Below are 26,013 nucleotides of genomic sequence, written 5' to 3'. Positions count from 1 at the left end.
GATCGTGTGGTGGAACACCCCCGCGGGAGTCTAGACCCTGTGGGTTCCTGGATCAGATCTGTCTTTTGCAGTCGGGATTCTGTAGGCTTGGTCTCTACCTCCAAGGCCTCTTGCCAGTGGCGTTGGTCCAGTTCAGAAGGCCACACACAAGGCCTTTTATCAGGTTTTGTGGGTATGGGACTCAAAAATTCCAAGTTTAAGGTATGTTGTAGGCTGTCCGCCAGGAATCGCAGAGACATTTTTAGAAGTTCCCGAAGTGTGATCGGCGTTAAGTTACAGCCCCTCTGGCGTTTATGGATGCCCCTTTGGGGTCCAGCCGCCTCCCTGTGCTGGGAAGCGGTGCTCTTCAGGCTCCTGTGCAGCACAGACTCACAGGCTGTCGGATTTCCTGTAGATGCTGGAAATGCCACTGTAACCGGGCAATGTCAAAACCGTCTTGAATGACCGGTAATTTGCAGTTGCTGGGAACCTAGGTGTTTAATTAACAATGACTCCTAGGTTGGCTTTCTCATTGTTAGTTTAGCATGATTTGGTTGGCGGTTAACCTTGGAGTATACAGTAATGCATATGTATACCAGGGATGTGTTTTGGCCTAAGAGTTTCCAGCAACTAGGCTTTAAAACATACACGAGGTTGAGACAAGTCATCCCTACCCCTTTGCTGAAGAAGATGCATACATCTCCTGCATTTGCTCGTGGGGACGGGCAGGTTGTAGCATCCTTTCCCTGCCTCCACAGGCAGTGATTTTAGAAGGATTTAGACATGTTTGTACTATTTAGGGCTCGAGCAAGCAGGAAGGTAAGGCAGGGATACACAGGCTACGAGGCTGTTGCAGAAATGCTCATGAGCGAAGAGGGGAGCCTGACCTAATAATGGTAGTGGGGGTGGAGAAGGGGGGATATGTTTGAGAGATGTTTGGGATAAGGGGCTGGGAGTACTCAGGGAACAAGTTGATACTGGGACTTGGGGGTCAGGGAGGTATCCCGGAAAACCTCAAACTTCTGGTTTGAGCAACATCACTAAGAGGAACGGGCTTCTATCATACAGCGAACACTTACGGAACCCTTCGTGGGGGAGGCAGACAAAGAATGATTCACTCTTTGAAAAGGCAAAACGAAAGAAGGGCCATTTTCAAGGCATAAGAGTAGGCAAAAGGGTAACTAATTTTGGCTATGGGGGTCGGGGACATTATCTGCACAGCAAGAGTGTGTAAAGCTGGCCGAGATGAAGAGACCTGGGGGTAGGCGCATGTTGTTTTGTCTCTGCGTTCAGAGGGACAGAAGTGTGACCGCTTGAGGTGATGTTGGGGGTGGGGTTGTGCTCGGCATTCAAGGCCTAGAAGGCCAGGCCAAATGTGCACTGTGTTTTGTTGGCCCTGAGGGCCACTGTAGGCTTGGTATAGCTAGAGGACCAAGATCAGACCTTGGATTAAGTGAAGTTACTCTGTCTGGAGACTGAGGAATCAGAGGTGGAGACAGGAAGACATGTGGGTAGAAGGCAGTGAAGACTTCACGACAGCGAGTTGTTGGCTGGGTTTGCCTCAGCTAGCAGCAGCCACACGGCAGTCTACAGGGACCCGGCACCTTGCGAGCCAGTGGCACTTTGTGGAGTCTGCAGACAGGCCACTGGCGAAATCAGTCAGCCTCGTCTTCAAACTGCTGGTTCTGTGCCCTTTGCCCAAACCATCCTCACTGACTGTTCAGTTTGGTAAAACAGCCTAAGGGTCAGCAAAAAAAAAAAAAGTCGCATTTAAACTAAAGATCATTTAAACTAAAGATCAAATATTTATCCCTTTGTTAGCGACAAACTCAACTCCAGCAGGCTGAGGTCATTGTCCGATGGGGTCGTTCTCCTTCCCCTACCCCCAGATCCATCCTCCTGGAGCCTCCAGAGAACATTGATATGCTGCTGCCTAAATATTTAGCAGCTTAGTTTATGGTCTGCCTTTTGCAGAATATTTGAATTTGGGCAGCAATCAAGGCCTGCAGTGAAGCACAAATAATAGGCCTTGAGACATTCGCCGGTGGGTTTGTGGAGCCCTTTCTGGATTGAGCTTCTCGCCCCTCTGCTCTTCCTCATGCTCGGGGTGGGGGTTGGGGGGAGGCGGACAGGAGCTGCATCATGCTTCAGGTGAACTTCCCACACATCCTTCTTTGGGGCGGGGGGAGCTCCTGCCTCCGGGTCTTTGCCCTCCCTGTTCCCTTCCCGGCACCCCCCTTCCCCTAGCTGTGCTCAGGGCTTGCGGTACTTTTCCTTCAGGCCTCTGCTCTCTGCTCAGATGCAGTCCCTTGTAACCCTCTCTGTCACAGCAGGTCCCCTACTGTCATCGTGCGCTGGTTTGTCTTCCTCATGGCTCTTTGCTCCTTGACATATTACATCTTTGTCTCTTGTCTGACTCCTGCCCGTAGAGTGCGTGTTCTGTCGGAGCAGGAACTTTGTTGTGTTCATTACTCCTTCCGCACTGCCAAGACAGCACCTAGCTCGTGGAGGTTGCCCTGTACCTGGGGGATCAGCGACCCCTCAGGGGGACCAGTCCGTTAATCAGTGTGCATATTCCCAACATGTAATCGGTGCCTGGTACCTGGTAGGTGCTCAGTAAGTGTTTGAATGAATGAGTTGGGGAGCGGGTGACTCTGCGTGTGACTAGCTAGTGCCCCGCGCTTGGGTGCTCAGCAAGGGTTTGGCGGATAAGTAAATGAATGGATGCGAGAGCTTGCCCGCCTCTGAGACCGACTCTCTCGATGGGGGTGAGCCCTGAGATTTGTTATTTGAGGACGGCCCAGACGTAGTCTTGGGTACAGGCAGTCGCTGTTTGTACTTGAAAATTCAGTCAATACCTCACTCTTTCTCAGTTTGTCTGCCATCAGCCAGGCTCTGTAATTAACTTGCTGTAATTTAGCTTAGAGATGAATTTTTCATTTTAAAGATGCCATAAACAACCAGCGCTTATGATATCTGGGTTGTTAATGAAGTTCATGCCTAACAGAACACGAGGACGGTGTTATGGGCTGAGGAAAGAAAGGGCCGTTAGCCCACACCTGGCCGTAGAAGCCAGAGGACAAGCAGATGAGTGCTGGCAGGCTGTGGTTCTCTATTCCTGGGGTGCTTCAGAGCGTGGGGGCATCCAGGCAGAGCCCCGCTGTCTGTGAGGGGTGCATCTTCCTTGGGGTCACATTTTACCCAGAGATTTGGAGAACGTGACGTTTCAGGAATATTGAAAGAGGAGAATTCCACACTGCTTAGTGGTTAAGAGCAGGACTCTGGAACCAGACTGTCTGGGTTTCACAGGGTCTCACCACTTACTTGTGTTGTGGCCCTGCCTGGGCAGGTTCCCTGACCTCCCCAAACCTCAATTCTCGTCTCTCAGATGGGAGCCTGTGACACAGGCAAGTCTCCCACGTGGGGACACTGTCAGCATTCAGTGACAGCCACCGCAGGCTTTCATCACAGTGCCATGCACATCTTAAGGGCCAACGTTATATATGATTGCTTGACATTTTTAGGTAAAAGAGGACACAGATGAAATTTTATTCTTGCAGTGGCTCTGCCCCAGACCTGGCCTCCAGGGGTGAATGTTCATTCACATCTGCCGTATCTGAGATGGAAAAGTTGGCGAAGCACCACCTTAAAGAGACTGAATGCGCACCACTGGCTGGGCTGTTCGTTTTCATGAATTTCCCCCCCCAACTTGCCTCCTTCTTAAGCTGTCACAGAGTTGGGCTGTCGTTCACAGAGTGGTAGATTAGCGATGCTTACGTTTAGTAACTGCTGTCTTAAAGTACCTAATTGAACAGCAGATGAAGTGAGGGAACCTATAGGTTTGGATACAGAATTGCCACCTAAGGAGTCACTGTGCTGGGGAGTTACTGCGCTTACAGGAACCGTAGCCTTTCTGAGTGCTGGGACAGACCTGACTTGGTGCTCGCGTTTCATCCATAAACAAGCCTGTTACCCATCAAGGTGAAGACCGTCAGTGTGGAACCCTGGTCCTTTGCTTTCGTCTGATTTCTGAATCTCTTCCCATTAGTCTCTTGGTTTTCCCTCGCGATGGAGAACTCCCTCCTCCAGATGTAGGCATCTTCTGTCCTCCTTTCAGGTCTGTCTTCCAGAGCACAACTAAACCTGGCCCTTCTTCAGCATGCAACCTCGGTTCTTTGTGAGCCACGGACCTCCGGGCCTAGCGTTCACACAATTTCACGGGGAAATGAGATTTTTAACCATTTTAGCGGCCCTCACTGCGCGGAGGTCTTCTCAATGCAGTGTTTCTCAATCTGTCTACCGATTGTACAGACTGATTGATAGTCTCTTTTAGTGGATTGCAGTGGGCATTTTTTTTCTGGTGAAATAAAACAAAACAGAACACATCAGAGTGGTTGTTCATAATAAGCTTATGTATTACCTTGTAAAACTTTGTTTCAGTTTGTGTGGTGTGCCCCATTAATTATATTGCTTTCTGTGCATCATAACGATTTCCGAAGCCATCGCTTTCAACCCCCTTGCCAGAATTTCAAGTTACTTCTTTTCTTTTCAGTTGTCTTTTTTTTTGTCCTTCCTGTGGGTGGATTTGCTTCAGGTCGGCTGGCTTAAAACAAAGTTGCCAGTCGCTGTGAATGTCAAAGTCCTCATTAAAGCAGGACAGTAGGCTGTCCAGAGTTAAATGACAAGATCCATCAAAGGGCCTGCTTCCTCCCCTTCCTCTCCTTCAGTGAGAGGAGCCGGTGGTTGAACACCTTGAGAGCCTCGTGCCATTGTAGGGCAGGGTCTGGAAAACCATGGTTTCCTCAAGGCTAGAAGAGCTTCCTCTGTCGCTGGTCCTTGCAAGGAACATGTGGGGACCAGCCTGCATTCACGAGGGCTTCTTTGCTTTCCCAGAGACAAGCAGGAGAGGTGTCATCTTGTCACATGTTGTCCTGACAGACGTGACTGTAACTTGAACTGAAAGGAGATGGGGGACGTGACTCCAAAGATGGAGCAGAACTGAGACTGAACAGGGTTTTCAGAACCTGCGTTCTGGGTGTATTAGGGGAAGGGGGCGGTGGGGAGGCAGGTGTGCTGGGGGAGGGGCTCCCCTACAGGCCACAGAAGCCCCTTGAGCAATGGTGGCGTTCTGGGCGCCAGGGCCTATGCCAGGCATTTGCTTTTGCAATCACACGCCGTCCTCGTGTTGTCCTTCTCTCACTTGGTCCTGACAGAGCCCCCACCCTGGTTCCTTGTAGCACCCTCCACCTCTGTCCCCCCGTACCTGCACCTGCTCTGTTGGTACCACCTGACTGTCCGCGCTCTAAGACCTGTGACTGCAGGTGGGCCACATGCTGCTGCGGTTACATGGTAGCCCTCTGTTGCATTTGTCCCCCTCGGGGACAGCTATTTCATAGCTCCTCTCTCTTCAGGCTTCTGACATCCCCTCCATCTTCCTGCCTCCTGAGCTGGCGACCTTCTTCCCGTTATCACGCACAGCCAGTGGCGGTCATGTGGGACTTGCACGTACTCCCAGCACCACGTCAGTGGCCCGGAGCCCGCTCTGCCTCCCCCGGGGGTGCGTCCATCACTTCTTTCTCCTTCCTTCTCCTGGTGCACTTCCCCTTATAGTACGAACATTCTGTAACTGCCTTAACTACCTGACAGACAAACAGAACAAAGCTCTTGTCCTCATAGCCCATAATTCTGACCCTCTTTTGATGATGATGATCATGCTTGCTAACCTTCCGTAGTACTTAGTAAGTACCTGGCATTCTTCTGATCGGTTCATTGGGTACAATTTTTGTCCCCACTTCTCAGATGAGAAATCTGAGGCACAGAAAGATTAAGCGCCTTGCCCGAAGTCACAGGGCTGGCAGATGCCAAAAGTGGGGTTTCAGTGCCGACCCTCGGCCTCCAGGCTCTGTCCCGAGAAGACTTGCCTCCTGCTGGCCTCCGCTGTCTCCACCCCTTTCCTCTCTGGAACCAACTCCTCTTGCTGCCCCCTCCTCACCTCTCCAAAATCTTCCTGGGACCAGATGAGATGGTCGGCTCCTTGTTTCTCAGAGCGCTTTCCGTACTTGCCTCCCAGGACACCATACTCTTCCTGGTCTTCCTCCTTTCACACATTTTTCGTCTGTTTTGCTGGTTCCTCTTCTGTCCTCCCAGATCGAAGCATTATGTTGCACCAGAGCTCCGTCTGGCCCCGGCCCCTGTCCCTGTCTGCGCTCGCCTACCAGCCTTGTGGCTTTCAGCCCCGGCAGCCTCACATCCTTGCCTCCAGCCCAGCTCTCGCCCTGGACCAGACTCCTGTATCCCACTGCCTGCTCGCTGTCTCCGCTAGGGTCCCAAACTTGATGCGTCCCAGCTTCCCGTGCCCCTGCCCCACCTGCCTTGCATCTTTTCCAATCCCCGAATGGCCCCTCCAGCCCCTCCAGCCTTCTGTTCGTTCAGGCTTTAGTCCATTTCTTTTTTCCCACTCCAGTTCCAGTCTGCTGGTAAGTCATGTTGACTCTGCCTTCAGAGTGCACGCAGGACCTGACCGCTGTCCACCCCATCTGCCCCTTCCCTGGACCATGCCACCGTGTTTCACATGAACAGTGCGCTGGCATCTTCACCAGTCTCCTTCCCGCCGCCCTGTCCCCCTGCAGCCAGTTGTCCAACAGTGCTCTTTTTAAATGCAGGCAGAGCCCTGGGGTGTGTGTGTGTGCGGCTGGGGGTGGGGGTGGGGGGGCAATCTCATCCTCCTCCTGCTCCCATTGTGGCCTCTCCTCTAAATGCTCCCTTCTGCCGTCCCCAGGATGCTGGCCGCTGCACTGCCTCTCAGATGTGCTGGCGGTGGCGTGGGGGCTACCCTTGGGCCTTTGCACATGCTCTGCCCTGTCTGGAAGGTCTTCCCAGGAATCTGCACAGGTCACTTTCTTACTTCCTTCGAGTCTCTGATCCAAAGTCACTTTCTCCTGAAGCCTTCCCCAAATGATTACTCTAAATGTGCAGCCTCTGCCCTACCCCCTCCCCTGTATTTTCTGCACAACACATAGCATCCTCTGACACACATTCTGTTCATTTGTTGGTTGCCTGTCTCCCCATGTCCTTGTAAACTACCTGAAGGCAGCGTTTTGCCTGTCTTGTTCATAGCTGTATCCCCTTAATAGCCCCTCACATACAGTAGGTGCTCAAAAAATATTTGAATGATAGGTACTTTTATCCTTGGTTTATAGAGAGAATAATTGAAAGTCTGAGAGTTACTTACCCAGGGCCATGGACCCTAAAAGTGTCAGGACAAGGATGGAAACCCTGACATGAGCTTAACTGCTTTGTAGCCTCCTTTTTCTTGTTAAATAAGGACAGTAATATGTGACACACAGAGTTATTGTGGGTATGAAACGGATAATGCGCAGGAAAGCACTTGTAAACCCTGGGGTGCCAAAGGACTGGTACTTATCTATCTTTTTGAGAACCCTAGCCTTTCACATCTGTTCTTCAGCAACCTGCCCAAAGGCTCTTTTCTGTTCTTGGGTTTTTATTTAGGAGAAGCCGGTACTGCCTTCGCCAAATTACCTACTTTCTTCTTCCTTCTGCCCTTGGTGAGAGAACTCTGTGCCTGTGCGTTCGTGTCTCTTGGCTTCTATCGGTAGTTCGGATCCCCCCCACCAGACCTGTGGCCTGTCAGTGGCTAGGGGACCGGTGTGTGTGTGGGGGGGGGGTGGCTGGAGCTGGCATGCATGTGGCTATTACTGTTCATGTCTGTGTTCCCGGGGAAGGCGCTTATGTTATCAGCAGGTACTTAGCGGGTGTCAGGAGTCCCGTCTTGCACAATCCTCCTGGCAGCCTGCCCACCCCCTGCCCCCACTCTCTGCGGCAGACTGGAGTGAAGTGATCACAGGCCCATTATGGCTAAATACCAGGCACATAAAATGAAGCAGGCACACTTGATGAAACACAGAGCTCCCGCTCTCAGGCGCGCAATTTATGTTTCCCTGAACCCAGGGCAGCTTCCCCAAGTCTCCTAGCATGGGGCACGAAGCAGTTCAGCCCTTCCGATGCTCCGTTACAGTAACGACACAGCCACGAGAAGGGGTGGTAGGAGTCCCCCCACATATACCCTTCTTACGTGTTGTCTATTCGTTTGAATGCCTGGTTTTCAAGTAGGAGAAAAATGCATCCATTTTCTCAGCGAGCACCTCAAACTGCCTTTTCTGAAGACGGGAGAGCTGCGGCACTTTAGGAAAGGTGACCAGCATGGAAAATAGGCGGGCAGTCTTCCGGGGGAGTGGTCTTCCCTGGGGAGCCACCACCTGGGCCTGGCTTCCGCACTCGCATTGATTGTGAGCCGAGTGGGGGTGCCGTTGACGCAGTTCACAACTGCTTAACGCTGTCACCAGGCCAGGCCATGTCGTGCCGTTCTCCACCGGCACCTCTCCGACAGCCCGTGACATCAGGTGAAAACGGACTGCAAAGAAATCAGGCGACGTCAAATCAGCCGGGGCCCACGGTGAACCCTCAGGCAGGATGTGCTGCGGGCGTAAACTCAGGCCCACCGCCCAGCCGGGGGCGGGTGTGCAGGCATACTTTTCAGGAAGGAGGGCAGGCTTTATCCCCTGCTGAGTGCGACAAGCCCGGGATGGCCTGTGCTCCCTCTCAGTCACCCTCCCCGAGTCCACGGCCTGCAGAACCGTGGGGCTGGAACCAGACGCGGACTTTTGATTCTGCACCCCATCCCTCCACGTGCTTCTAGAGGATGCCGGCCACTTGGAGGCAGCTGCAGTGGTGGGGAAAAGCAGTTTCTGAGCCAGAGAGCGTTCGGTGAATCCCAGCTGCACTGCTGACTGACCGCCTGGGGCCTTCTCTAAGCCCCGGTTCCCTGGTCTGCAAAACGGAGTTACAGCCAAAGTGAGGGTTGCGTGTTTGTGGGTGACTTGATCGTGTTCGGGAAGTGATAGCTGCTGTTCCTCCCTCGGGGTGCCTCGGAGGCGTAGTGGGGTCACACAAGGAGGATGGGAGGACTTTGAAATTAGGTCTGAGTTCAAATCCTCTTTCTGTTCATTCATCAAATATTTACTGAGTGCCTGTTATGGATTTTACACTGGGGTTGAGGCCGTGCTGGTTCCCTAATGGTATTTGACCTTGGGGAAGTCACCACACTTTTCTGAGTCTCCGTTTCTTCACATAAAATGGGGATGAAAAATACCAATCTTGCGAGACTGTGTTGAAAATGAACTGAGCGTTGAGAAGTGGCAGCTGGCTACTTTATTCTTTTCTATTGTAACTTTTTTCTACTGCGCTGTAGAATTTTCTACCGTACCTTTGTGGTTAGTCGGTATGATGAACTGCTTGTTAGACTATTCCAGCTTGGATATTTGATGCAGCGGGTGTTTGCTGAGCACCTGTTATGTAGAGGCACCATGCCAATCCAGGGGAATAGTATTGCTACCCCATAGGAGCGCACAGTCTCCTGGGCACATCAGAGCCCCAGCTGGTCACCAGCCACTGGTCGGTGCTGCCATAGGGGCACAAACCGAGTGCTGGGACAGCACTGAGGAAGGAGCCGTTGCTTCAGCCCGGGGAGGGGGCCGACCGAGGGTGAGAGAGACTCCAGCAGGCAGGGGACGGTACAGGGGAGAGGGCCTCCAGCAGAGGCACCACCGTGGCACAGGCGCGGAGGCAGGAGTGTGCAGGGTGGGAGTGCAGGTGCGTTGGTGGCTGTGGCTCACGCCAGGCGTGACAAGGCTGGGGAGATGTGTTAGGTCTGGGTTGTGAAGTCTCAGAAGTCCTCAGCATTGTGCGTGGAGGCCAAGACGTGGAAAGCTTAGAAGAGGGCAGAAGGTGGTGTGCCTTCTTGCATGGGGCAAGCACAGCACTGTCCAGGACAAGTGCTCCGTGAGCCTTTCGTGGCGTTAAAATGTCTCTCGTGGCCACACTAAAACAGGGAATACAGAACAGGTGAAATTAATAATATTATCCTCTTAAAAAATGTTTTTAAGTTTATTTTTGAGCGATAAAGAGAGAGAGAGAGAGAGAGAATGAGCATGAGTGGGGTAGGGGCAGAGAGAGAAGAAAGGAAAATCCCAAGCAAGCCCTGAGCTGTCAGCACAGAGCCCAGTGCGGGGCTCAAACTCATGAACCGTGGTCATGACCTGAGCCAATATCAACAGTTGGATGCTTACCCAACTGAACCAGCCAGGCGTGTCCCAATAATATCATTTCAACGTGAATATGATCTTATTATCATCATCCCAACACGAATATTCTTTCAACATGAATGAGAGTTTATCAAAATATTATATTTTGATATATTATCAAAGTGTCATTTCAGCATGAACCAGTGTAAAAATTTAAATGACACATTTCACATTATTATTTTTTTCTGGTGTGTATTTTACATTACAGTACAGTCAGTTTGGACCACAGCCACATTTCAAATACCGGAGGCTTGTGTGGCTAGCGGCTGCCGCATTGAGCAGCAAAGGGTTAGAGGTTCTGGAACGTGGGGAGTGGCAGTGATCTGTGTAAACCAGAATCTTCCCTCAGCCTGAACCAGCCTTCTCCCATCAAACCTTTGAACAAACCTGTCCACCACCAGATTGGTGACTCTGGTAGTTCTCAGCAGCCAAAAGAGAAAAAAACTGGGGGATTCCATCACCCACGGGCTACACGCTACGAAAACAAAAACAAAAAGCAGAATTCCCCGGTGTTTCCTCCCTTTACGTGTATCTCCACTGGACAGACCCCCCTGGAGAGCAAGGCACTATGTGCCGTTTATTGAACAACTGGTGGCCTGTTAATGTACTGGATGTTCGGATGACACATCCTCCCTAATTTTGTCAGCACCTCTACAAAGCAGGTTTTCTTATTCCATTTTACAGAGGAGGAAAATCAGGACATGAGAGATTAAGTACCTTGCCCAGGGTTGTATGACTGGACCTGACAGAGCTGAGACTCAAACCTGGTTTCACACCCTGGTTTACCTCTGCTCTTGGCTGTTTCTCTAATAGAGTTCAACTCTGTACGTGATGTGTACATACGTATATGTAATACACAAGTATATGTACGTATACATATATATATATATATATATACACACATATATATGTACATAAAGGCTATAATCAGATAAAAATCGCCAACTTGAAATGACTCTGTAGAAAAAGAGGTGTTCCCATGCTTCCTCTCTGCCTCTGCCTCCTGCCCACACACACTGGGGCCCAGTTGGACGGTTGCAGCGCTGACCAGTTGCCCCGGACTGGCATTGGTGGGGGAGGGGGCAGAGCAGGCGGAGTGTCATTGGAATCGGGTGGAACCCAAGTGTTTGTGAAGTCTTCCGTTTCCCTGGCTAGGGGAGTTAGAGGCAGTGGGGGGGGGGGGGGGGGGGGGGACCAGGTGGCAGTCACAGTTGTGAAGCTCGAACTCGGCTAGTGGCTTCTCCTTCCTGTCTGGGCTGCTGGCTGGGAAGAAGCCAGACTTCCCAGTGTGAGCTTGATCTTCACCTTCCTCTCTGTGAGGGGCTGGTAAGCGCTGAAGTGGTCCCAAGTGGGGAGTGGGTCAGGAAGGTAGGTGGGTGGTGACTGTTCGGGCTTTGCAGTCTGACAGATGTGGGATAGACCTTCTACTCTGCCACTCCCTAATTTTGGGACCGAGGCAGTGCTCTGGGTTCCTCACTGGTGAAACTGGGGTGATCCTTGCAGCCAGGGCTCTTTGCACTGGAAGACAGAGGTCCACTGGAGCCAGCTCATGAAAGAGGTGTCCACCGTGAAATACAGAAGCACAGCAGTGTCCTGTGAGGACCAGAGCCTGGTAGAGCTGGAAAGACAGGAGTGTGGTCCCCTCTGCTCCTGTCTCCTCTGTCCCCCACCCGGCTTTCTCTCTTGCCTTTTGCACATGGCATCAGATGGGTTCCCAGGTGGCTACGTGTAGTGTCCCTTAGTGTTTCTTACTCTGGATTTCCCAGGTGGGGGCTGATTGACCCAGCTCATTTTCTCGAGGCAAGCCACACATGTCAGAGGTCCTGGCCAAGTGTGGTCGAGCCAGTCGTGACCCAGCAGGCCACCTGGTCCGGTGAGCCGAGGCCAGTGCATGTGAGGTGGTCTGCCGGCTCAAAAGGAGGCGGGGCCTGGATATGAAGCATCTATGAACTTCAACGTTACGGGCTGATGTTTCCCTGCTGAGTTTGCTTTTTTGCCCTCCAAGATGGTTATTGCCTACCTGCTCTTTCCTCAGACCTGCCTCCCAACTCCCAGCCTTGAAGCTGAGCCCTTTCCTGTTTCAATAAGAAAGCAGGAGCCTCTCATTCCTACCGCACAGTACAGACCTGCCTCCTCCCGTCCCCGTCTCCTGGTGGATTTGAAGCCGTGCCTTCAGTTCTCTCAAAGGCAAAGTGGTCCTCGTGTGCTCTCTTTTCAGCATCAGGGCTTGCCCCGTTCTGCTGGTCTCCCCAGACATCCTCCGGTTTCCCTCCCGGCTGCACATGCTCTTCCAGCAGGGCCCCAGACCAGTTGTCTGCACAAGCGCTGGTCAGAGTGCTGGTACGTGAACCATTTATCGCACGTTGTCACAGGATTCAGGAGTGTGCGCCAGAATGTAAGTCAGCTGTGTACCACGCCTGATTTAGTTCAGCTGACTTTTTTTTTCTTCATAGCAAAACTTTGTCAATGAAAGAAGCAGAGTGTCCCTCTGCCTTCTGGCCCAAGCTTCTCCCTTCTCAGCCGAGTTTGTGGGTGACACTTTTAATAGCCCTACTGTGCGCCCTCCCCGCTCTGAAGTCACTCATGTCACATCTTCGTGTTGCCAAGGCCCGTAGATGCTTCTCGATCTTCACCTGGGCTCTCGGTAGTGTTCTGAAGCAGTACCTTTCTTGACTCTCTCGGCCCCCAGGACTTTATATTCGGTTTCTCCCCTTCACTGGCCTCTTCTCCCCAGGCCTCTTTGCTTGTTCCACAACTCTCTGTCCTCTGTCAGAGGCTGCGGGGCCCAGGCCGGGCCTTTTCTCCATCTACCTTCAGTGAGCTCACCTTGGCTAATAGCAGATGACTTCCAAATATAGATCTTCAGCCCAGCCGGAGCTCCTGACTCATTGCTCCAGCCGCCTCCTTGATATTTCCATGGCGATGTCCAATAGGCATCCTCACACACGGACAGAGCTGAACACGGCACTTCCCGGTCTTTCTCAAGCCCACCCCTTCCCCCACCCCTTCTCCCTCCGCTCATGAGGCAGGACCACTGCCAGCCAGCCGCTTGCACTCCAAACTTTAGGTTCACCTGTGATTTCCCCCCTTTCCCTCAGAGGCCACATCTAATCTGTAAGTAGGGCCTGTCACTTGTGCCCCCAGAGTACGACCCACCGACTCTGTCCCCCCGGGCACCACTCCCTCTCCCAGTCTGAGCCACCCCCTCCCATGCTGGCCTGCTCCCTGAGCCTCCCTTGTTATTCTGCCATGCCCCACCCCCCCACCCCCCCCTCGCTCTCCACAGAGCAGCCAGAGGGAGCTTTTGAAAGCCTGTGCCTGCCAGTGTGAAGCCCTTCGGTGCCTCCTGCTGCTCTTGGGATAAGACGAGGCTCCCTACTGTGGCCTGCATGCCCCCCCCCCCCCCCCCCATGACCTGGCCTCTGCCGCCCTCTCCAGGTCCAACTGCTACTCTCCTCCTGCCTGGTTCCTTCCACTTCTGCTGTGCTTCTGTCCTGGCTGGTCCCCTCCCCTCTCCTCTGGTGTCATCTCAGAGACGTTTTTCCTGATTCTTGGGCCCCAGAGAGAGTGTGGGGCTGTGGCTTGAGATCCACAGCATAGGTGAGTGAGAGCAGGGAGGCTGCCTGCTGTAGCCTGACGAACAGCCGGGCATTCAGACCTGCCTGCTCGTCCTTTAAATCCTGACCAGACCTGCACTGTCCCCAGCAACTTGAGGCTTTTTTCTAAGCTCCCAGGAACTTCTGAGTGCGTCTTACGGATAGCAGGAGCTGGTCACCATGGAGGCTGATGCCTTTGAAATGCTGATGTGGGAGGGCCAAAGCCAGGGCCTGGGGCCCTTTTTAACTCCAGGCTTCCAGGGGTGCCTGCCTGCGGCCGGGCCTGTGAGGGGCCCTGTGAGCAGCACCCGCGGGTCCTCTGTATTTCACAGGCCCGACAGGCCATTAGCTCCCCCCTGCCGGGGAATAGCTGCAAATCCGAGTGCCGCTAATGGCTTGTCTCTTTCTAAACAAACTTGTGAGGCCCCGTCAGGGAGAGGACGAACTGCGGTTCCTAGCTGACAAGCGGTGCTGTCCACTGCTCTGCTGGTGTTCTCGTCTCTAAAACGGGGGATAGTAAGCCTCTTCCATCCTGTGCGTTCCAACTTCACAGCCCTGTGGGATGCACCCTAGCAGCATTAGCTAACGTGCATTGAGTGCCGTCTCCACGCCACGCACCGTGTTACGGATTCTTGTCTCGTCCTCACCATGGCCCTGTGAAGGGCACACTGCCATCATTAGCACCTCTCAGGTGGTAGCCGGGGCTTCGAGAAGCTCAGTGAGGCTGCCCAGGGTCGCAGGGCCGGTGAGTCGTGGGGGAGAGGAAGCCGGCTCCGTCTGGCTCAGCGGCCTGTCCTGCTTCCCTGCAGGTGGTCAGAGCACCGTGCACTTGTGCGTTTTCAAGTCCTCACGGTCAGCCTTTGCGAGAGAAGCTGTTCTCATTGTTCAGATGAGGGCAGTGAGGTCTGGTGAAGCTAAGTGACTTGCTCACAGCCATGCAGCCAGTAAGCGGTAGGTACGTCCTGGGTTTGAAGCCAGGTCTGTCTGAAAGTTCTGTGAAAGATTTGAAAGGGAGAATTGGTAAAGCCAGGGATTCCTACACCTGTCAGGTGTTAAGAAAGTACTAATGAGTAGTTTTCAAATCCTAGTGGAAATTGTACATTGGCCAAAGTAGGGCTGCCCTGGAATTAAGTATTTGCTTTTGGCTGGCCTTGGTCATCCCAGTGTACTAAAATTAGTCATCTTGTGCTGTAAGAAACTCTGCCTGATGTGGGTAATACAGAAAAAATTCCGGGGTCCATATGAGATGAGAGGAGTGGTAGGATATATTAGGGTCCCTCTACCAACAGTTGGATCTCATGTAAGACGTCTTCTGTCTCAGAATCCACGTTTCATATTCTGCCGCTTAATGTGGTGACTTGGGTGTAAATGCTGTCTTCTTGTCAGCATGGTGACAGGCCGCCCACTGCCCTGGGACAAAACTGCACACACAAGGTCATGTTACAAGGAATATTGGCGTGTGCTGCCCTTCTGCCTCTGAGAGCATCGAACTCCATGCTAGTCCCAGGATACTGTGATGGACAGATGTCTTGTCTGGTCCAGTATCCAACCTCCGCTTGTTTTTCGCTTTAAGAAAACACTCCACCTACTATAGAAATTGAAAGGCTGGGCTGTGGGCGTATTGGGCCTCCGCTTGGCTCGTCTGACGCACACAGGAGCTGGTGGCACAGAAAAGCTAGGCGCTCGGCAGTCCATCCTAGACGGTGACAGCAGCCACACCTAGTTTCCAAGGACAGTCGCGGTGGCCTCAGCGCCTCCTGCTGCAGTGGCAGTGCCCAGGTGGTGCTGTGGTATGAGTGGGGCTCTGGTTATGGCCGCCTGGCTCCCTCGTCCTGCTCGTGGCCAGAGCCCAGGCCTTTGCTTTTCTGGGGATCCTGAGACGTGCCAAAGGTCTCTGAGTCAACTCCCCCGTCTCAATCAGTCAAAGGGTTGCTGCCACTTCAAGCTAAGAATCAGACTTCTATGGAGCTCTTGCTGTAAAGTTGTCCGTGGGTTTTTCATTTGTTCCCAGGTCCCTGACAGCACTGCTTCACTGTCTGAGCCCCTCCTCCGGGCACAGAATTCACGAGAATCCGAGTGGGCGGCAGGACCGCAGGCTCAGCCAGTCTCCATTGTCTGCCTGACCCAGACAGCACTGTGCCTGCAGCCGGTGGTGCACCCCCAGACCGAGGGTGCTGCGAGGGTGGGACTTAGTCCTCCACCTCTTCTGCAGCTCCTCCAGTAGTGCCTGGCACATAGTAGGTGCTCGGGAAGGTTTGGACGGATGGACGAACCGGGGCAGAGATGGAGAAGTCAATGCCTCTGGGCCCTCTGTAGCCCTAGCAAGGCTGACCAGGCCCGGGGCTTGGGCAGGATGGAGCCATGTGCCTGGCATCTGCAGGCTGCCCAACAGTAAAGATCAGCGGGGGAGGGTGTGACACTCGGAACAGTGAGGAAAGTGGGTGGGGCCTCGGCGGGGAGAAATGTGCTCCTCTCATCCGAGCGGAGACGGCGCGCCGTCCCTGTCCCACATGCACAGAGGCCCTGTGTGAGCATGCCGGAGACCCATTCACGGTACGCCGCCAGGCCAGGGACCCTGGGGTCCATCCAGTTTGTCCTCAACCCCACCACTCAGAGGCTCTGACCTCTGTTGTGTGACCCCTGTTGTTCCTAACCCCTTGTCTTCTAAATTGCAGGTATGTCTCCTGGGTTAGCATTTGCCTTTCAGTTTATAGTTTCGTTTCCTTTTCACTCCGTTCATTTTCAATCACAGTTCTCCCCACAGGAGGTTGTGCACCTTGACCAGAGGAGCGTGGCCTGTCCTTCAAAACCCTCTCCAGACGCCTTCTAGCCTCGCCCGGGAAAGATGCGGCAGCTCAAAGGCAAGCCCAAGAAGGAGACGTCCAAGGACAAGAAGGAGCGGAAGCAGGCCATGCAGGAGGCCCGACAGCAGATCACCACGGTGGTGCTGCCCACGCTGGCCGTGGTCGTGCTTCTGATCGTGGTGTTCGTGTACGTGGCCACGCGCCCCACCGTCACCGAGTGAGCGCTGTGGGCGGGCTCCCCAAGCAGGGAGTGGAGGCCGGGGAGGGGGAAAGCCAACGAAACATGGCTTTCGTGTCCCAAGATTTTCCTGATGCTGAGCTCCGAGCAGGGGCACCCTGTCTTCTCTGGTCTTTGACTTGATTAAAGTTTCTCCAATTTCCCTGGGAGGGAATAGGGAACGTTTTATCAGTGAACGTGCCATACACCTTATGGTCCACTTCATGTGCCTTTCAGACTTCAAAGCGGTGTGTGTGTGTGTGTGTGTGTGTGTGTGTGTTTCTTTGTCTCTCCTAAAATCAGTATGTAGCCCACCTGGTGAGAGGAGGAATCTCTGGGTCATGAATCAGTTGGAATCAGTGCTCACCCCATCCCCATTGTTTTGAACATGACTCTTTTCCTACATGTGTTCACAATTTCCAAAGGGACTGTACTTCTCTGTGCTTAATGTGATTTGAAATATGTCGACTCAAAAGTGAAATATTTATTTTTTTGAATAAAGGAGATAATAGCCTTAAACTGGATGTTGATCTTGCTTTGCCAGGAGGAGGCCTTGCTCTCAGGGAAGTGCAGGGTGGCACTGTGTGTGTGTGTTTCTTCACTCTGCTCCTTCCCCCCGGGGACTTCTTCACCTCTCCTTCAGTCCCAGCTTGAATCCCTTTCAGTAGCATTTGTGCTTTCTGACTGGAGCAGTTTAAGATTGGGAAAACCTTGAGAGGGGCAGGAAGGGTACATTCGTTGGTCTGTTTTAGCAAAGTAAGAGTTCTAACTGGAAATGACTACAGATGCTCTTTATACCAGTTAGAAAGGCAACCCGAAAGTGGCCCTGGAGGTAAAGGTCAGACTTGGTTCTGTTCCTGCTGAAAGGATGCAGATTGTTTGCAGTCCAGCTGAATTTTTGATGCACATTGGCCCTGCTAGAAGGTTCTGCACTGTACTCTAAGGGCATTGTTAGCCCGGCCCTGGTTCCTGAGGGAGTGACCCCTTTTTGGAAGTCAGATTCATGATGACTGTTCCGAGGGTGTCTGTCCTCCTGTCATTGCTGATTACACAGAGATCTGTGGGGAGAGAAGTGCTTTTCTAATCACCGAGGCTGCATGACTTACTCCCTGATGGCTCAGGCTGTTACAGGGGACTTGGGATGTCTGGGAGCAAGTTCCTCGGGAAGATGAAGCAGCTGTTGAAAGGAAGGACTCCAGCCGATGCCCCACGATCCCGGGACTCGGCGAGGCTGACAGAGCTTTGTGGGCCACTCTGTGAGAGCTGGTCTCAGAGGGAGACGCCGTGCGGCCTTAGGCACGCTCAAGTGCCCGTCGCCCTGGAAAGAGATTTACTAAAATATTTATCAAATGCTAGCATAAAGTTTTTCATAGTTCTATTTTTCTCTCCCTTGTCTGGTTCTCTTTTATAAGCCTCAGTGCTTGTGGTCTGGGAAAGACTGAAGGCCGCTGACTCAAGGACCTGCTCACGCAGGGGCACAGCGAGGAGGAGACATCTCTGTTCTTCACGGTGGCCACAGGGCCACTGAAATGCAGAGCTCTTCACCCTCCTGCCCCAAGAGTGGGTGTCGAGGCTGCCACAGGGACAGCCTGTCCAGTCTACCAGAAAGAGCCCGGGCTGCATGTCACAGATTGCCTGGTCTGTATCTTGTCCCCAGCCTATGCCAAGAACAGTGGAAACTCACTAAGCCTCAGTGTCCCTGTCTGTAAATCACTGGTCGAGTCACTTCTAGGGAAGGGGGCCGTCTAATACAAACCAGGCTTATGGAGCAAACCTGGGTTTTTATGCAGGTTTTGTTGCCAGAACCCCCGAGTCCCCTTCCTCACGTGAAAATGGAAGTTATCTTGCTTCATAGGATTGATGGGAGGAATCAGTTGAAATAGTACATTTGTAAAACCATGTCTGATACCTGGGACGTTTTGGCTACTCCACATTTTCCATGGATTAACTCATTCATTTTTCATACAGTCCTATGAGGTAGGTACTATTAGTACTTAATTTGACAGGAGTAAACTGAGGCAGGCCAAGAGACTTGTCAGTGTCTTACAACAGGTGAGCAGTGAAGGAGCTCAGGTTTATTTTTATGCTTTCATTATGGGAAATTTCAAACCTCTACAGAAATAGAATAATATGATACATCTCATGTTGTCATTGATGAGTTTCAGCAAAGCTAGCATGTGGCCACTCCTGCTCGTCTCTCTCTGCTGCCCCCACACCTAGGCACCCTCACGTGCACACACATGTTGGGTTGTTTTGCAGCAAGACAGCTCATGAGATCAAGGCCCAGACAGTCAGGCCCTGACACCCATGCTCTTCATCATTAAGATCTATTACCTCTTAATAAATACTAATTTCCTTCTGTCCACTCTCCCAGTCTAGGGAAACCTTTCCTACCCACAGATGTGTGAACAGCCCTTACTGGTAACAGTAGACATGAACAGCTTTAGACACCATCTGTAGACACACAGGCTGTGAGTTCAGCTTTGTCCACTGGGTATCTGACACCCCGATGAGTATCTCATCTGTCGCTCCCTGAGAGGAACCTCAACCCCGTAGCAGTCGAGGAGGCATATCTGTTCCACGGGTTCCTCATTGAAACATTTTGGCAATCTTGCTTAGGGCATTTTGGGTATGGTGTGAGAGAAGCATGAATTCTGGGGAGTTAGAACTCAGCCACTTTCTGGCCAGATGACCTCAGTCGGGTCCCACATCTACCAAGTAAGGTTCATTTTACTATGTAGAGGATGCTGGGAAGATAAATAGGAAAAGGGCATGACACCACGCCTAGTACGGTGTAGATGCTCAATAAGTGGCCATTCCCTTCCTCCTCGTCAAGCCGCCCAGAGCACACATCAAGGCCTGCCTCCCATGGCTTTACTTGCCAGGCCGACCCCATACCATACACTGTGTAACGGATCCTTTAGGTGCTCTGGCTCTTACGTTCACTCACTGTTTTCCTCTTTGTTGTCTGTCAGGAGGCCTAGTGGATTGGATCTGGATTTTCAAGAGAAGGCAATTACCAGACAGGCTTGGTGAAAGCAAGACTTTTAAAAAGTAACCAACTTTGAAGTGAACCACCTCATGGCAGGGAGGAGATGCCAATTTACCACAGGTGGAATTTAACAGTTCCCTGGGTAAATAGGACTCCCGTGTGGGTGTCCTGGTAATGATTTGAGGCACCAGCTTTCACATTATTCAAAGTTATTCAGTGGCTTCAAGGCAAAACTGAATGATTTATTAGGAGTTTCACAGGAAGTCATGCTGGGGTTCTGCAACAGGATCTGGGCTCTGGGCTTTCAGAGTCCTCATTACCCAGCCTCGTGTTTCTTGAAGAGCAAATTCCAAAAGAGGAATCGGGTTAGAAACAGAAATAGAAGCCATTGTCATTGGTTTAAAAGGTGCCACTTGATGTGTTTTAAAAAACCACGATCCCAAGATGTATTTGTGTTTCCGCTTGTTCTGAAGCTACCAGCTTTAATTCTCTGCCTTGTCAGTTCAGAACAGAGCAGCCCATGCCCACCTTTCCCCCATGCATCCTTCATGAGGACACAGGAAGGAGCTGTGCAGTTGGACTCATCTGTAAATTGGAGATGGGAGCACCTGCCTCAGGGTGGTTAGGAAGATTGAAGGCATGATTGTCCTTCCCTTTCCCCCAAAGGGTCTCACATCATTATTTACCTGTTAGAGGGAGAAAAAGAAGGAAATCTCTTGAAACTGTGGCTCTTACCTTTCTTTTTGGAAGTCTGCCATCGTGTGTGTGTGTGTGTGTGTGTGTGTCTGTATATATTTGTGTGTGTGTGTGTGTGTGTGTGTGTGTATTCCTTTACAGCTCTGTACTGAAAATGTCCCAAATGGTCCGTCTGCTTGAAGATGACTGCCTTACTTTGAATGCAATTTTTTCCCCAGGCGCCATCTCTAATTCTGTGTTCTCTACACTATTTGCCACAGACTTGCTTCAGCATTAGAAATGAGGTATAGAACCTTCAGATCAAGGAAGTCTGGTGAGTAGTTTCCTCTTGACCCAGCCAGGCAGGATATCTATGCTAGGATTGGGTGAGGGCTGGCACTCCCTTCGGGTCCTGGTGCCGCTTTCCCCCAGGCTTCACAGATCAAGGAAGAGCACTTATGCACGTAGGTTTTGCTTCACCCTCTCCATCGGGCCTCATTTTTCTAATGGGGCTTTGTACGGTTCACTAGCCAGTCTGTCGTCTGTGCTGTGTATTTTCTAATTACTCTGCAAGGAAAATGTCTCTGACTTCAGTGTATTTCTGTTGGGTCATCTGTATTATCTCCCTGACTGCCAGTTCTGTGGAAAGGAGCTGTCTTTTTATTTATTTATTTATTTATTTATTTAATTTATGTTTATTTATTTTTGAGACAGAGAGAGACAGAACATGAATGGGGGAGGGTCAGAGATAGAAGAAGACACAGAATCTGAAACAGGCTCCAGGCTTTGAGCTGTCAGCACAGAGCCCGACACGGGGCTCAAACTCATGGACCGCGAGATCATGACCTGAGTCGAAGTCAGACACTTAACCGACTGAGCCACCCAGGTGCCCCGGAGCCAGTCTTTTTTAAAAAGGGTTTAATCCTTTAAGCTGTTGAGTAATAACTTAAAGAAAGTAGACCGGAGCGAGCATTGGGATGCTCAGTAATGCCATGGGTGAGGGTCTCTCCCTTTCCCCATTGTTATATGAAGGCTGTCTCTCTCTGAGCCCTCCTAGGTAGGAAGGAAACTTTTCTCCACCCTGTGACTATTCCTTTTCCAACTGGAACAAATCACAGCTGCCCACACGCTGACCGCCTCAGTTCTTTCAGAAAGCATATTAAGCCTTTTGGGATTAGGCCTAACTCACAAGACCTAACTCATTTGGACTAGAATAAATGCATAAGGCTCCTTGTGGACTCCTTTTTGCAAGTCCTTCCACCTTGAACTACCTTTACTGCTAATTGCATTACTGGCTCAGTTGAAGGGCCACCCATCTATTCATCCTCCCAGATTCTCCAGAAACCTTGAGGTTTCCTGCCTCACATAGTCCTCCCAGACTGGCCATGGCAGCAGTTTTAACATTAGCAAAACAATGATAAGATGAACATGCCTTCAAGGGCCAAGGATGACGTCTACTAGTAAGATAATAACAAATGATATGATCATGGATATGTATGTTGCTAACAATATAGCTTCAAAATATATAAAGCAAGTGACTGGACACACTAGAAATTAGATCACCAGTGTTAGTTGGAGGTTTTGAGATCTACCTTTCAGAAGTGGATAAATTAGCTGAAAAGAGCAAAGATACAGAAGGTTTGAACGATAAAATCAATCACCTTGATCTAGTAGATAAATAATGACCTTTTCACTCAACAGAGCATGAATATTTTTTAAGAGCACGCATGGAACATTAATAAAAATTGGCTTAAAAATTTTCAAATTTGATGAAAAATTTAAACCCACAGGTTCAAGACGTTCAATAACTCCAAGAAAGATAAACGCACACACACACAGTCACACAGACACACACACCACACGTAGGCACCTCAAGGTCAGATTGCTGAGAACTAAAAATAAATTGTAGCAGAGGCAGAAACCAGCCTCAAACTCCTCATCTTTAGCATTTAGCACTCGAAGATTGATGCTGACAAAATTCTCAGGAGGAAGAAGCCCTACCCAAGACCTATTTTGTGATTTTCCTTTCTATCTCCATTTAACAAATATTTATCTGGGCGTTGAAATACACCAACGAACAGAACAGGCATCTATTCCTGACGTGTCCATTCTAGTAAGAGAAAGTATCAATCAAACTACCACTTCCGTATGAATGTAATACACATAAACATGGAGAAATGAAGGAATATATCGTGAGCATTTTGTAAAGAAAGCCACAAGTGGATAAAGTGCAAGCAATCGAGATAAACGGAGAAACTACCGCAGAAGAATTTGCTGTAAGACAAAGACAGGGTCACGTGTGCAAGTTACGCTCACAGAAATGCTGTAACAGAACTTGGAGGTTGGAGGAGAAGGTGAGAAGTGGCATGGGATTCTGATTTCTTACTCTCATTATTAGGAGTAAAAAGTATTTGAGGTTTATAATACACTTTATAAGGGTGAGGGCTGAAAAAATAAGTAGAAGTCATATCAGCTAATTTAGTGGAAGGGGGGTTAAAGCATATTATTATTTCGTAGTAGTTTGTGTGCTGTGTCATTAGAAGCTCAAAGGAGATCAATAAATACAGTAAAACCTTGGATTGTGAGTGACCTGTTCTGTGAGTGTTCTGCAAGAGGAGAGAACGTTTCTTAAATTTCACTTGATCAACGAGCGATGTCTTGCGATACAAGTAGTGCCTGACGCTGAATGTCATATGATCACAACTGAGCCAGTGGTTCTTGAGATTCGCTTTGATATATGAGTGTTGGATTACAAGCATGTTTCCAGAACGAATGATGCTCGCAAACCAAGGTTTTCCGAGAAGGTAACCATTTAAAGGTAAGACAAAATAAAAACCTTTAAAATGATCCAAGAGGCACCTGGGTGGCTCCAAGTGTCCCACTTCGGCTTAGGTCATGATCTCATGGCTCGTGAGGTGGAGCCCACGTCATGGTCTGTGCTGACAGCTCAGAGCCTGGAACCTGCTTTGAATTCTGTGTGTCCCTCTCTCTCTGCCCCTCCCCCACTCACACTCTGCCTCTCTCTCTCAAAAATAAATAAAAAAATAAAATGATCCAAACACATACATGAGCAAAGGAAGTAAGCCATATGTTGGAAATTATCTTAAAGCATTGATGGAAATAAAAAGTGTAAAATACAATGACAGAAACAAAACCAAAAAGCTGTTTTCTCTGTAAACGTAAGTGGCCTGGATGTACTTACTATTTTTTAAATGTCTCAAATGGGATTATCAAAGAAAACCCAAGTATACATCATATAAAAAGGATGCATCTTAAAGTGATTCAAAACCATTCAAAGTAAAAGGATGGGCAAAAAAATAGATCATGATACATACAGAAAGGCTAACAGAGTGCTGGGAGGAGAATTCACATCATGAAATATTTGTATCTGTAAACGTAAGAACATGAAATTGTTGGGGAAAGCAGAAGGAAGTGGTGTTCACAACCTCACTTAAAACTGGGAGCAAAAAGCACAAAAGAGATAAAGGATGAATGAGTATATATTTCATGATGGAGATCTAAAAATTATGCATATGTACAAAATGATCAAGGTTTTCTTTTTATAAACAATTTTAAATATATATATTTAAGTTTTTATTTTGATTCCAGTTAACATATAGTGTAATAATAGTTTCAGGTGTACAATTTAGTGATTCAACACTTATATACAATACCCGGTGCTCATCACAACTGCCCCCCTTAATAACCATCATTTATTTCACCCATCACCCCCTCCTCTCTGATAACTGTGAGTTTGTTCTCTATAGTGAAGAGTCTGTTTCTTGGTTTGCTTCTCTCTTTCCCCCGCTATGATTGTATGTATGTATGTACTCGATTACTATCTTTTTTTTCCCTCCAAGTTTTTATTTAAATTTCAGTTAACATGGTGTATTTTTGGTTTCAGGTGTAGAATTCAGTGATTCATCACTTACATACAACACCCAGTGCTCATCACAAGTGCCTTCCTTAATAGTCATCACCCATTTAACCCACCCCCTGCCCACCTCCCCTCCAGCAACCCTCAGTTTGTTCTCTATACTTAAGAGTCTGTTTCCTCATTTGCTTCTCTTTTTCCCCCCTAGGTTCATCTGTTTGTTTCTTAAATCCCACATATGAGTGAAATCATATGGTTTTTGTCTTTCTCTGACTTACTTTGCTTAGTATAATACTCTCTAGCTCCATCCACATCACTGCAAATGGCAAGATTTCATTCTCTTGGCTGAGTGTGTGTGTGTGTGTGTGTGTGTGTGTGTGTAAACCACATCTTCTTTATCCATTCATCAGGTGACAGATATTTGAGCTTTTTTTCCATATTTTGACTGTTGTTGATAATGCTGCTATAACCATTGGGGTGCATGTGTCTGTTCGAATCAGTATTTTTGTGTCCTTTGGGTAAATACCTAGTAGTGCAATTGCTGGATTGTAGGGTAGCTCTGTTTTTAACTTTTTGAGAAAGCTCCATACTGTCTTCCACAGTGGCTGCACCAGTTAAAATTATCAAGTTTTTCTTACAGAAATGACAGGAACTGCGAAGAGTAATAGACAGAAACATATTAGTAAATGGAGACTTCATCCACCATTTTTAGCCCATGACAGGGCAAGTGAATAAAAGATAAGGGTTTAGAAGACCCAAACATAATGAAATAGATCTGACTCATAGATGGCAAATTCTATTTTTTTTTTAATGTTTATTTATTTTTGAGAGAGAAAGAAACAGAGAGCAAGCGGGGAAGGAGAAGAGAGAGGGAGACACAGAATCCAAAAGAGGCTCCAGGCTCTGAGATGTCAGCACAGAGCCCGATGTGGGGCTCGGACTCACAAACTGCGAGATCATGACCTGAGCCGAATTCGGATGCTTAACTGACTGAGCCACCCAGGTGCCCCAACCAATAAACATTAAGTGAAAGAAGACATAGTTCACAAAAGAAAAATACAAATTGGGGGTGACTGGGTGGCTCAGTTGGTTGAGTGTCTGACTTCAGCTTGGGTCACAATCTCATGGTTTGTGGGTTCGACCCTGCGTTGGGCTCTGTGCTGACAACAGCTCAGAACCTGGAGTCTGCTTTGGATTCTGTGTCTCCCTTTCTCTCTGCCCCTCCCCTGTTTGTGCTTTGTCTCTCTCTCAAAAATAAATAAAAATTTTTAAAAAATTAAAAAAAGAAAAATACAAATTGCCAGCAGGGCCATGGGGGCAAAAAAAGCACAACTTTAAAAACAAAGGTATTTCTATTTAATAATAGGATACCATCTTGCCTGTCAAATTGGCAAAACCTAAAACATGCTCTAAATTCTTGCTTTATATACAAATACATTCCTCGATCTTTTGGGATGAGCACTGGGTGTTGTATGGAAACCAATGTGACAATAAATTTCATGTATAAAAAAAACAAATATATGCCTCGATAATGTGTCAGCACTACAAAATGTCAAGTGCAATAGATAACACAAATAGTTCTCAGTTCTTAATCCCCTCATGCAAACATCCAAGGTGAGCCATGACCTTGAGGAAGTGAACTACTTGTGTTATGTGGTATCCTAACTTTCAGTGGGTGCCGTGGCCCGAGGCAGGAGGTATGTCATCCTATAGGCC

General features: G+C 49.6%; 1 long non-coding RNA gene across 3 annotated transcripts in view; it reads left to right on the top strand.

Annotated features, from left to right (window-relative positions):
• Positions 1 to 17,250, top strand: part of LOC125938370 (uncharacterized) — a 41,086-nt gene extending 23,836 nt beyond the window's left edge. For 2 of the 3 annotated variants that reach the window (XR_007462687.1, XR_007462686.1), the window contains exon 3: positions 16,488 to 17,250. This is a non-coding gene — a long non-coding RNA (uncharacterized LOC125938370). Of the gene's footprint in view, positions 1 to 11,326; positions 11,466 to 16,487 lie in introns of those variants that run through there. The other variant, XR_007462685.1, reaches the window with a different exon arrangement.
• The last annotated feature ends 8,763 nt before the right edge of the window (positions 17,251 to 26,013 follow it).

The sequence above is a fragment of the Panthera uncia genome, chromosome D1 (genome assembly GCF_023721935.1).
Source record: "Panthera uncia isolate 11264 chromosome D1, Puncia_PCG_1.0, whole genome shotgun sequence".
In the NCBI taxonomy this organism is placed as follows: domain Eukaryota; kingdom Metazoa; phylum Chordata; class Mammalia; order Carnivora; family Felidae; genus Panthera; species Panthera uncia.
Note: the sequence above shows the minus strand (reverse complement) of the source record. Positions and strands in the feature narration are given on the sequence as shown.